This window comes from Triticum dicoccoides, chromosome 4A (assembly GCF_002162155.2).
Source record: "Triticum dicoccoides isolate Atlit2015 ecotype Zavitan chromosome 4A, WEW_v2.0, whole genome shotgun sequence".
Classification (NCBI taxonomy): domain Eukaryota; kingdom Viridiplantae; phylum Streptophyta; class Magnoliopsida; order Poales; family Poaceae; genus Triticum; species Triticum dicoccoides.
This window is the reverse complement of record NC_041386.1, coordinates 45,022,915-45,032,212: the sequence shown is the minus strand read 5'-3', so window position 1 is coordinate 45,032,212 and position 9,298 is coordinate 45,022,915.

The following is a 9,298-nucleotide window of genomic DNA, read 5'->3' as shown; positions in this document are numbered from 1 at the left end:
TAAATCTGAGAATAATGGTTGTTCTATTTATATGAGAGATATGTTTTATGGTCATGCCCCGCTGGTCAATGGTTTATTCTTATTGAATCTCGAACGTGACGCTACACATATTCATAGTGTGAATGCCAAAAGATGTAAGGTTGATAATGATAGTCCCACATACTTGTGGCACTGCCGCCTTGGTTACATTGGTGTCAAACGCATGAAGAAACTCCATGCAGATGGACTTTTGGAGTCTCTTTATTATGAATCATTTGACACGTGCGTACCATGCCTCATGGGCAAAATGACCAAGACTCCGTTCTCCGGAACAATGGAGCGAGAAACCAACTTATTGGAAATCGTACATACTGATGTGTGCGGTCCAATGAGCGTCGAGGCTCGCGGTGGTTATCGTTATGTTCTCACTCTCACAGATGACTTAAGTAGATATGGGTATGTCTACTTAATGAAACACAAGTCTGAGACCTTTGAAAAGTTCAAGGAATTTCAGAGTGAGGTTGAGAATCAACGTGACAGGAAAATCAAGTTCTTACGATAAGATCGTGGGGGAGAATATTTGAGTCACGAATTTGGCATGCACTTAAGGAAATGTGGAATTGTTTCACAACTCACGCCGCCTGGTACACCTCAGCGTAATGGTGTGTCCGAACGTCGAAATCGCACTCTATTGGATATAGTGTGATCCATGATGTCTCTTACCGACCTACCGCTATCATTTTGGGGTTATGCTTTAGAGACTGCCGCATTCACTTTAAATAGGCTCCGTCGAAATCCGTTGAGACGACACCGTATGAATTATGGTTTTGGAAGAAACCTAAGCTGTCATTTCTGAAAGTTTGGGGATGCGATGCTTATGTCAAGAAACTTCAACCTGAAAAGCTCAAACCCAAATCGGAAAAATGCGTCTTCATAGGATACCCTAAGGAAACTATTGGGTATACCTTCTACCTTAGATCTGAAGGCAAGATCTTTGTTGCCAAGAATGGATCCTTTCTAGAGAAAGAGTTTCTCTCGAAAGAAGTAAGTGGGAGGAAAGTAGAACTTGATGAAGTATTGCCTCTTGAACCGAAGAGTAGCGCAGCTCAAGAAAATGTTTTTGTGGTGCCTGCACCGACTAGAGAGGAAGTTAATGATGATGATCATGAAACTTCAGATCAAGTTGCTACTAAACTTCATAGGTCCACAAGGACACGTTCCACACCAGAGTGGTACGGCAACCCTGTCCTGGAAATCATGTTGTTAGACAATGGTGAACCTTCGAACTATGAAGAAGCGATGGCGGGCCCGGATTCCGACAAATGGCTTGAAGCCATGAAATCCGAGATAGGATCCATGTATGAAAACGAAGTATGGACTTTGACTGACTTGCCCGATGATCAGCGAGCCATAGAAAATAAATGGATCTATAAGAAGAAGACAGATGCGGATGGTAATGTAACCATCTATAAGGCTCGACTTGTCTCTAAGGGTTATCGACAAGTTCAAGGGGTTGACTACGATGAGACCTTCTCACCCGTAGCGAAGCTGAAGTCTGTCCGAATCATGTTAGCAATTGCTGCATTCTATGATTTTGAGATATGGCAAATGGACGTCAAAACGACATTCCTTAATTGTTTCCTTAAGGAAGAATTGTATATGATGCAGCCGGAAGGTTTTGTCGATCCTAAGAATGCTGACAAGGTATGCAAGCTCCAATGCTCGATCTATGGGCTGGTGCAAGCATCTCAGAGTTGGAACAATCGTTTTGATGAGATGATCAAAGCATTTGGGTTTATGCAGATTTATGGAAAAGCCTGTGTTTACAAGAAAGTGAGTGGGAGCTCTATAGCATTTCTCATATTATATGTGGATGACATACTATTGATGGGAAATGATATAGAGCTCTTGGAAAGCATAAAGGCCTACTTGAATAAGTGTTTTTCAATGAAGGACCTTGGAGAAGTTGCTTACATATTAGGCATCAAACCTTGGAGAAGTTGCTTACATATTAGGCATCAAGATCTATAGAGATAGATCGAGACGCCTCATTGGTCTTTCACAAAGCACGTACCTTGACAAGATATTGAAGAAGTTCAATATGCATCAGTCCAAGAAGGGGTTCTTGACTGTATTGCAAGGTGTGAGATTGAGCACGGCTCAATGCTCGACCACGGCAGAAGATAGAGAAAAGATGAGTGTCATCCCCTATGCCTCGGCCATAGGGTCTATTATGTATGCCATGCTGTGTACCAGACCTGATGTAAACCTTGCCGTAAGTTTGGTAGGAAGGTACCAAAGTAATCCCGGCATGGAACACTGGACAATAGTCAAGAATATCCTGAAGTACCTGAAAAGGACTAAGGATATGTTTCTCGTTTATGGAGGTGACGAAGAGCTCGTCGTAAAGGGTTACGTCGATGCTAGTTTCGACACAGATCTGGATGACTCCAAGTCACAAACTAGATACGTGTATATTTTGAATGGTGGGGCAGTCAGCTGGTGCAGTTGCAAGCAAAGTGTAGTGGCGGGATCTACATGTGAAGCGGGGTACATGGCAGCCTCGGAGGTAGCACATGAAGCAATCTGGATGATGGAGTTCATTACTGACCTAGGAGTTATTCCCAATGCATCGGGCCCGATGACTCTCTTCTGTGACAACACAAGAGCTATTGCCCTTGCCAAGGAGCCCAGGTTTCACAACAAGACCAGGCATATCAAGCGTCGCTTCAACTCCATTCGTGAAAGTGTTCAAGATGGAGACGTAGAGATTTCTAAAGTGCATACAGACCTGAATGTCGTAGATCCGTTGACTAAACCTCTTCCACGTGCAAAACATGATCAACACCAGAACTCTATGAGTGTTCGATTCATCACAATGTAACTAGGTTATTGACTCTAGTTCAAGTGGGAGACTGTTGGAAATATGCCCTAGAGGCAATAATAAAATGGTTATTATTATATTTCCTTGTTCATGATAATTGTCTATTGTTCATGCTATAATTGTGTTATCCGGAAATCGTAATACATGTGTGAATACATAGACCACAACATGTCCCTAGTGAGCCTCTAGTTGACTAGCTCGTTGATCAATAGATGGTTACGGTTTCCTAACCATGGACATTGGATGTCATTGGTAACGGGATCACATCATTAGGAGAATGATGTGATGGACAAGACCCAATCCTAAGCATAGCACAAGATCGTGTAGTTCGTCTACTAAAGCATTTCTAATGTCAAGTATCTTTTTCCTTAGACCATGACATTGTGCAACTCCCAGATACTGTAGGAGTACTTTGGGTGTGCCAAACGTCACAACGTAACTGGGTGGCTATAAAGGTACACTGCGGGTATCCCCGAAAGTATCTGTTGGGTTGGCATGAATCGAGACTCGGATTGGTCACTCCATATGACGGAGAGATATCTCTGGGCCCACTCGGCAGGACATCATCATAATGAGCTCATTGTGATCAAGGAGTTGATCACGGGATGATGTGTTACGGAACGAGTAAAGAGATTTGTCGTAACGAGATTGAACAAGGTATCAGTATACCGACGATCGAATCTTGGGCAAGTGCTATACCGGTAGACAAAGGGAATCGTATAAGGGATTGATTGAATCCTTGACATCGTGGTTCATCCGATGAGATCATCGTGGAGCATGTGGGAGCCAACATGGGTATCCAGATCCCGCTGTTGGCTATTGGCAGGAGAGATGTCTCAGTCATGTCTGCATGCCTCCTGAACCCGTAGGGTCTGCACACTTAAGGTTCGATGACGCTAGGGTTATAGGGAATAGATGTACGTGGTTACCGAATGTTGTTCGGAGTCCCGGATGAGATCCCGGACGTCACGAGGAATTCCGGAATGGTCCGGAGGTAAAGATTTATATATGGGAAGTCTAGTTTCAGTCCCCGGAAAGGTTTCGGGGTTTATCGGTATTGTACCGGGACCACCGAAGGGGTTTTGGGAGTCCACCGGGAGGGTCCACCTGCCCCGAAGGACCTAATGGGATGTAGTTGGGTGGGAACCATCCCATTAGTGGGCTTGTGCGCCCCCCAAGGTCCCAAGGCTCCTAGGGTTGGAAACCCTAGAGGGTCGCTGCCCCCCCACGGGGCGGGCGCCCCCCTAGTTGGAAACCCTAAGGGGGCCGCTGCCCCCCGCCTCTAGATGGATCTAGGGGGGGCCCCTCTCCCCTTCCCCCTATAAATAGTGGGGGGTGGGAGGGCAACCGCAACCCTTCTCCTGGCGCAACCCTACCCCTCTCCCTTCTCGTCTCTCGCAGTGCTTGGCGAAGCCCTGCTGGAGTGCCTCACTCCTCCACCACCACCATGCCGTCTTGCTACTGCTGGACAGAGTCTTCCCCAACCTCTCCCTTTCTCCTTGCTGTATCAAGGCATGGGAGACGTCACCGGGCTGCACATGTGTTGAACGCGGAGGCACCGTTGTTCGGTGCTTAGATCGGAATCGGCCACGATCTGAATCGCTTCGTGTACGACTCCATCGACCGTGTTCTTGCAACGCTTCCACATCGCGATCTTTAAAGGTATGAATATGCACTCCCCTCACGTTGCTAGTAAACTCCATAGATTGATCTTGGTGATGCGTAGAAATTTTTTAATTTCTGCAACGATCCCCAATAGTATCGACATTCACATGACACCACTAAGGGAATCTCAACATACATACTATCAAAATATCGAACACATATAAAGTTCACATGATTACTTGCAACATGATTTCTCCCATGACCTCAAGAACAAAAGTAACTACTCACAAGTGATAAACATGCTCAAGATCAGAGGGGTATTAAATAGCATAATGGATCTAAACATATAATCTTCCACCAAATAAACCATATAGTAATCAACTACAAGATGTAATCAACACTACTAGTCACCCACAAGCACCAATCTATAGTTCCCGTGACAAGATTGAACACAAGAGATGAACTAGGGTTTGAGATGAGATGGTGTTATTGAAGATGTTGATGGAGATTTCCCTCCCCAAGATGGTAGAGTTGTTGGTGATGATGATGACGATGATTTCCCCCTTCGGGAGGGAAGTTCCCCCGATGGAATTGCTCCGCCGGAGGGCAAAAGTGCTCCTGCCCAAGTTCCACCTTGAGGCGGCGACGCTCCATCCCGAAATTCCTCTCCTTATTTTTTTCTAGGTCAAAATGACTAATATATCAGAAGATGGGCACCGGAGGTGGGCCTGTGTGAGCACAACCCACCAGGGCGTGCCTGGGCTCCCTAGCGCCCCTAGGTGGGTTGTGCCCACCTAGTGGGCCCTCTCTGGTACTTGTTTGCTCCAATATTCTTCATATATTCCACAAAAATTATCCGTAAAGTTTCAGCTTGTTTGGAGTTGTGCAGAATAGCTAGCATGATGTAGCTTTTCCAGGTCCAGATTTCCAGCTGCCGGAATTCTCCCTCTTTGTGTGTACCTTGCAAATTATGAGAGAAAAGGCATTAGAATTACTCCAAAAAACATTATTATGCATAAAAACATCATAAATAATAGTAGAAAAAACATGATGCAAAATGGACTTATCAGCTCCCCCAAGAATAGACCTCGCTTGTCCTCAAGCGAAACCGAAATCGAAAATCATGTTGTGACGCCCCCGATTCAATCGTACACTAATCATACATGCAAATGTGTACGATCAAGATCAGGGACTCACGGGAAGATATCACAACACAACTCTAGACACAAATTCAAATAGTACAAGCTTCATATTACAAGCCATGGGCCTCGAGGGCTAGAATACATAGCTTGATACACAAGAGTTGGCAAAAGCAACAATACCTCAGTACAAACATAAGTTGAACAAGTTTTTCCTTAAGAACGCTAGCACAAACATCAACGATCGAAGAGGCAAGGCCTCCTGCATGGGACCTCCTAACTAATCCTGGTCTTCGGTGGTCTCCATGTAGTAGTAGGCACCCTCCGGGGTAGTAGTATCCGTCGGCGATGGCATCTGGCTCCTGGGCACCACTAACTGGTTGCAACAACCGGAAAGAAGGAAGAAGGAGAAAAAGGGGTAGCAAAGCAACCGTGAGTACTCATCCAAAGTACTCGCAAGCATCAGATCTATACTAAGTATACATTGGTATCAAAGGAAGGTATGTATCTATGGACTGAACTACAGAATGCCAGAATAGAGGGGAAGGCCTAGCCTATCAAAGACTAGCATCTTCAAGCAGCTCCAAGCATCTTGTAGCATGTAGAAGAGTAAAGAATAGCAGTTTATATTTAACAAACATGTTGTAACATTAACGCCCAGAGATCCTTCCTCGACTCCTGCAAGAAAGCAATCCCGGAGCCACATATCTCAAGTATCCATTTCTAGTTGTAAAAGATTAGGATATAAGTCTAAACATCCTTTACTGTGGACACGGCTATTAATAGATAATCTTCCCTGCAGGGGTGCACCATGCTTTCCAACATGCTTGATTACTCTAGCCGAACACACTTTTCTGGGTCAATGCCCGGCCTCAGAAGATCAACACGTCGTAGACCTACCTAGGCTCAGCAGAGAGGTCCCCACCAGTCCACATCCTAAGCACTCCGGGGTCTGGGCTCATCGCCCATTGCACTCTGGGTCATTGCGAGCAGGGCGGGTCCAGGCTCCACCTCTACATGGATGGTGTCGGCCCAGCCGTGCCGCAATGCTAAACTGGACGTCTAAGAAAGCTTCGGCTGATACAACATTGTCGAGGCCCATAACTATTCTCGCATGGTGGTTAGTGTGTAAAGGCCAAAGGCCAACTCAGAACAAATACCCAAACCATAGTGTATTATTAGCTTGCGGAGACGAGCAGAGACTCACGATCTATGTGACCCCGTTGATCCGTCTCGTGGACTTACGGCCAGGGCCCAGAATCCCCGGTCGTGACACATAATTATCTTGCGGGTGCTCTCCGGGCCCGCCCGACTTTCACAAAGGTCTCAAGTAAAGTCGAGGTAACCGTGTGTCCAAACATCAAGGGGAAACCCGAGGAATCACCCTCGATGGATTCCACTCATTGTAATCATCAAGGTGAACCTAGGAGGAACCACCCTCGAGGTTCACACTTGAGGGGTTGCACGATAGAGTCGTATCAGAAGTGGTTAAGGAGGAATCACCCTCGATAACCATGACTGAATAGCTACAGCACAAAGTTATCATCAGGAGTGTGTTATGAGGTATCACCCTCGGCACTCGATAGTATCTCGGCAGAGTCGAGCAACAGAGGGGGTGTGATGTGCTGTGAGGTGTCGGGCTATGGTCGTCGATCATGTTGATCAAGTCGTCGATGATGAAGCAGGGGCAACAAGGACAAGGTAGGGGTCACTGGTGGATCACTAACCAACCTATACTAAGAAGTTTAGGATAAGCAGTTAAGGTACAATGAGCAGGTTACAAAAGCAGGCTATGCATCAGAATAGGAGCTATCAATTACAGTAGCAGAATCTAATCCAAGCATGAGAGAATAGAATGGGCGATATCGGGATGATCAAAGGGGGGGCTTGCCTGGAAGCTTCGCTGAAAGGGAAGAAAGGTCGTCGGTGACGTAGTCGATCACAGTGGCAACAGCAACGGTCTCGGGGTCTACCAGAGAGAAGGGAGCAGAAATAGTAAATACAAAGCACACACATGCATGCCATGACAATAAGCAGTGCTTGGGGTGTTCTAGCGCAGCACTACATGCTACCGGCGAAGGGGGAAACATCCAGAAAAGTTTTCCCTGAGTTAGGCATTTTTGGACAGACGAACCGAAGGGGGAAGGTTGCATGTTCGCTATGCTAGGGACGTGTGACAGATGAATGGACCGCGTATTCAGACTCGTCTTGTCGTTCTGAGCAACTTTCATGTATAAAACCTTTTCATCTGAGTTACGGTTTACTTTTTATGATTTTTCAAATTTTAATAATATTCTAAAATTGTTATTAATTCGAAATAAAAGGTGAAATGATATATGCACCCAGCAGAGTGCACACAGTAGGGCCACCAGAGGCTAACAGTGGGCCCCATTGACCAGGTCAACTGGACAGTGGACACACATGTCAGTTTCTGTTAGTGCTAACTAATTAACTAATTATGTAATTAGACTAATTATGTTTAAATTAATTAAGTTAATTAATTTAAATTTTCTTTTTTTAAAGGGGTTGGGCCCCACTTGTAAGTGGCCCAGGGGTTTAGCGGGCGTGCGGGTGCAGCGGGCTAATAGGGCAGGGGCGGTCGAGGTCGTGGCCGTTCTGGATGCGGGGGCGCCGGTGCGGCACGACCAGGGGGAGCAGCCGGCGGCCCCGGCCGTCCAGAGCAGGCGCAGCGGGGAGGAGGGGACTAGGCGGCGCCTGCAGCGGTCGGCGGCAGGGCCGGCGAGTGGTGGCCGGCGCGGGCGTGAGCAGCGCTGGGCGCGGCGGTGCATGGGGAGTAGTGGGGCGGCAGCGGCGCAGGAGGGCGGTGGCTTGGTAGATGCGGTCGAGCGGAGCTCGCGCGCGCAGCGGCAGAGCAGCAGCACCTGGCAAGAGCAGCAGCAGAGCCAAGCGGCAGTAGAAGGGCGGCTACGCGCGGGCGGGAGCGCGGCTGTGCGCGCCATAGTGCAGGCGGCGTAGGACAAAAGCGGAACAGGCACGGGGCCCCGGTGGGCACGGCCACCGGCACGTGATGGCACGGTGGCCGGTGCAGTAGCAGCAGGGAGACCGCGCTGGAGCAGGGGGTTCACGAGGCAGCCGGGGTCGGGCATGAGCGCAAGGTGGGTGCGATCGTGGTGGTCGCGGTCAGCGAGCGGTGCAGGTCCCGCGGGGATTCGAGGGGAGCAGAGACTAGTGGCAATAGCAGTTTAGCAGAAGCAGCGGCGGCAGTTGCTTGCAGGGCTGTGTTCGCGCGTGGGCAGCAGCACGCGGTGCACGAGACCGCGGCCAGGGCGTGATAGCGGGCGTAGTGAGCAGAGCTCTCCGGTGAGGCAGTGACTACGGCAGGGGAGAAAGGAAGAGGAAAGAAGGACGGGCTCACCGAGAGCCGTAGGGAGGTGGCAGCGGGCTCAAGGGGGGGTCGGGGTGGCCGGAGATGACGACGAGGGCGTCGACGTCCGTGGAGGGAGACAGCTCGGGGAGGCTTGACGAGGCCGTTGGGGAGGAGCTCGGGGACGACAAGGCAACCACGGCGAGGACGAACAGCGATAGGCCACGGCGTCGGGCGCGAGGGGGATTCCCCGATCCAGATCAAGTAAAAGGGGGGAAGTGATTTGGGGTGGGTTTGGGGGAACGAGGGGGATGCCGGGAGTAGATGTAGGAGGGACCGGCGTCGGGATGGCCGGCACGGCAACGG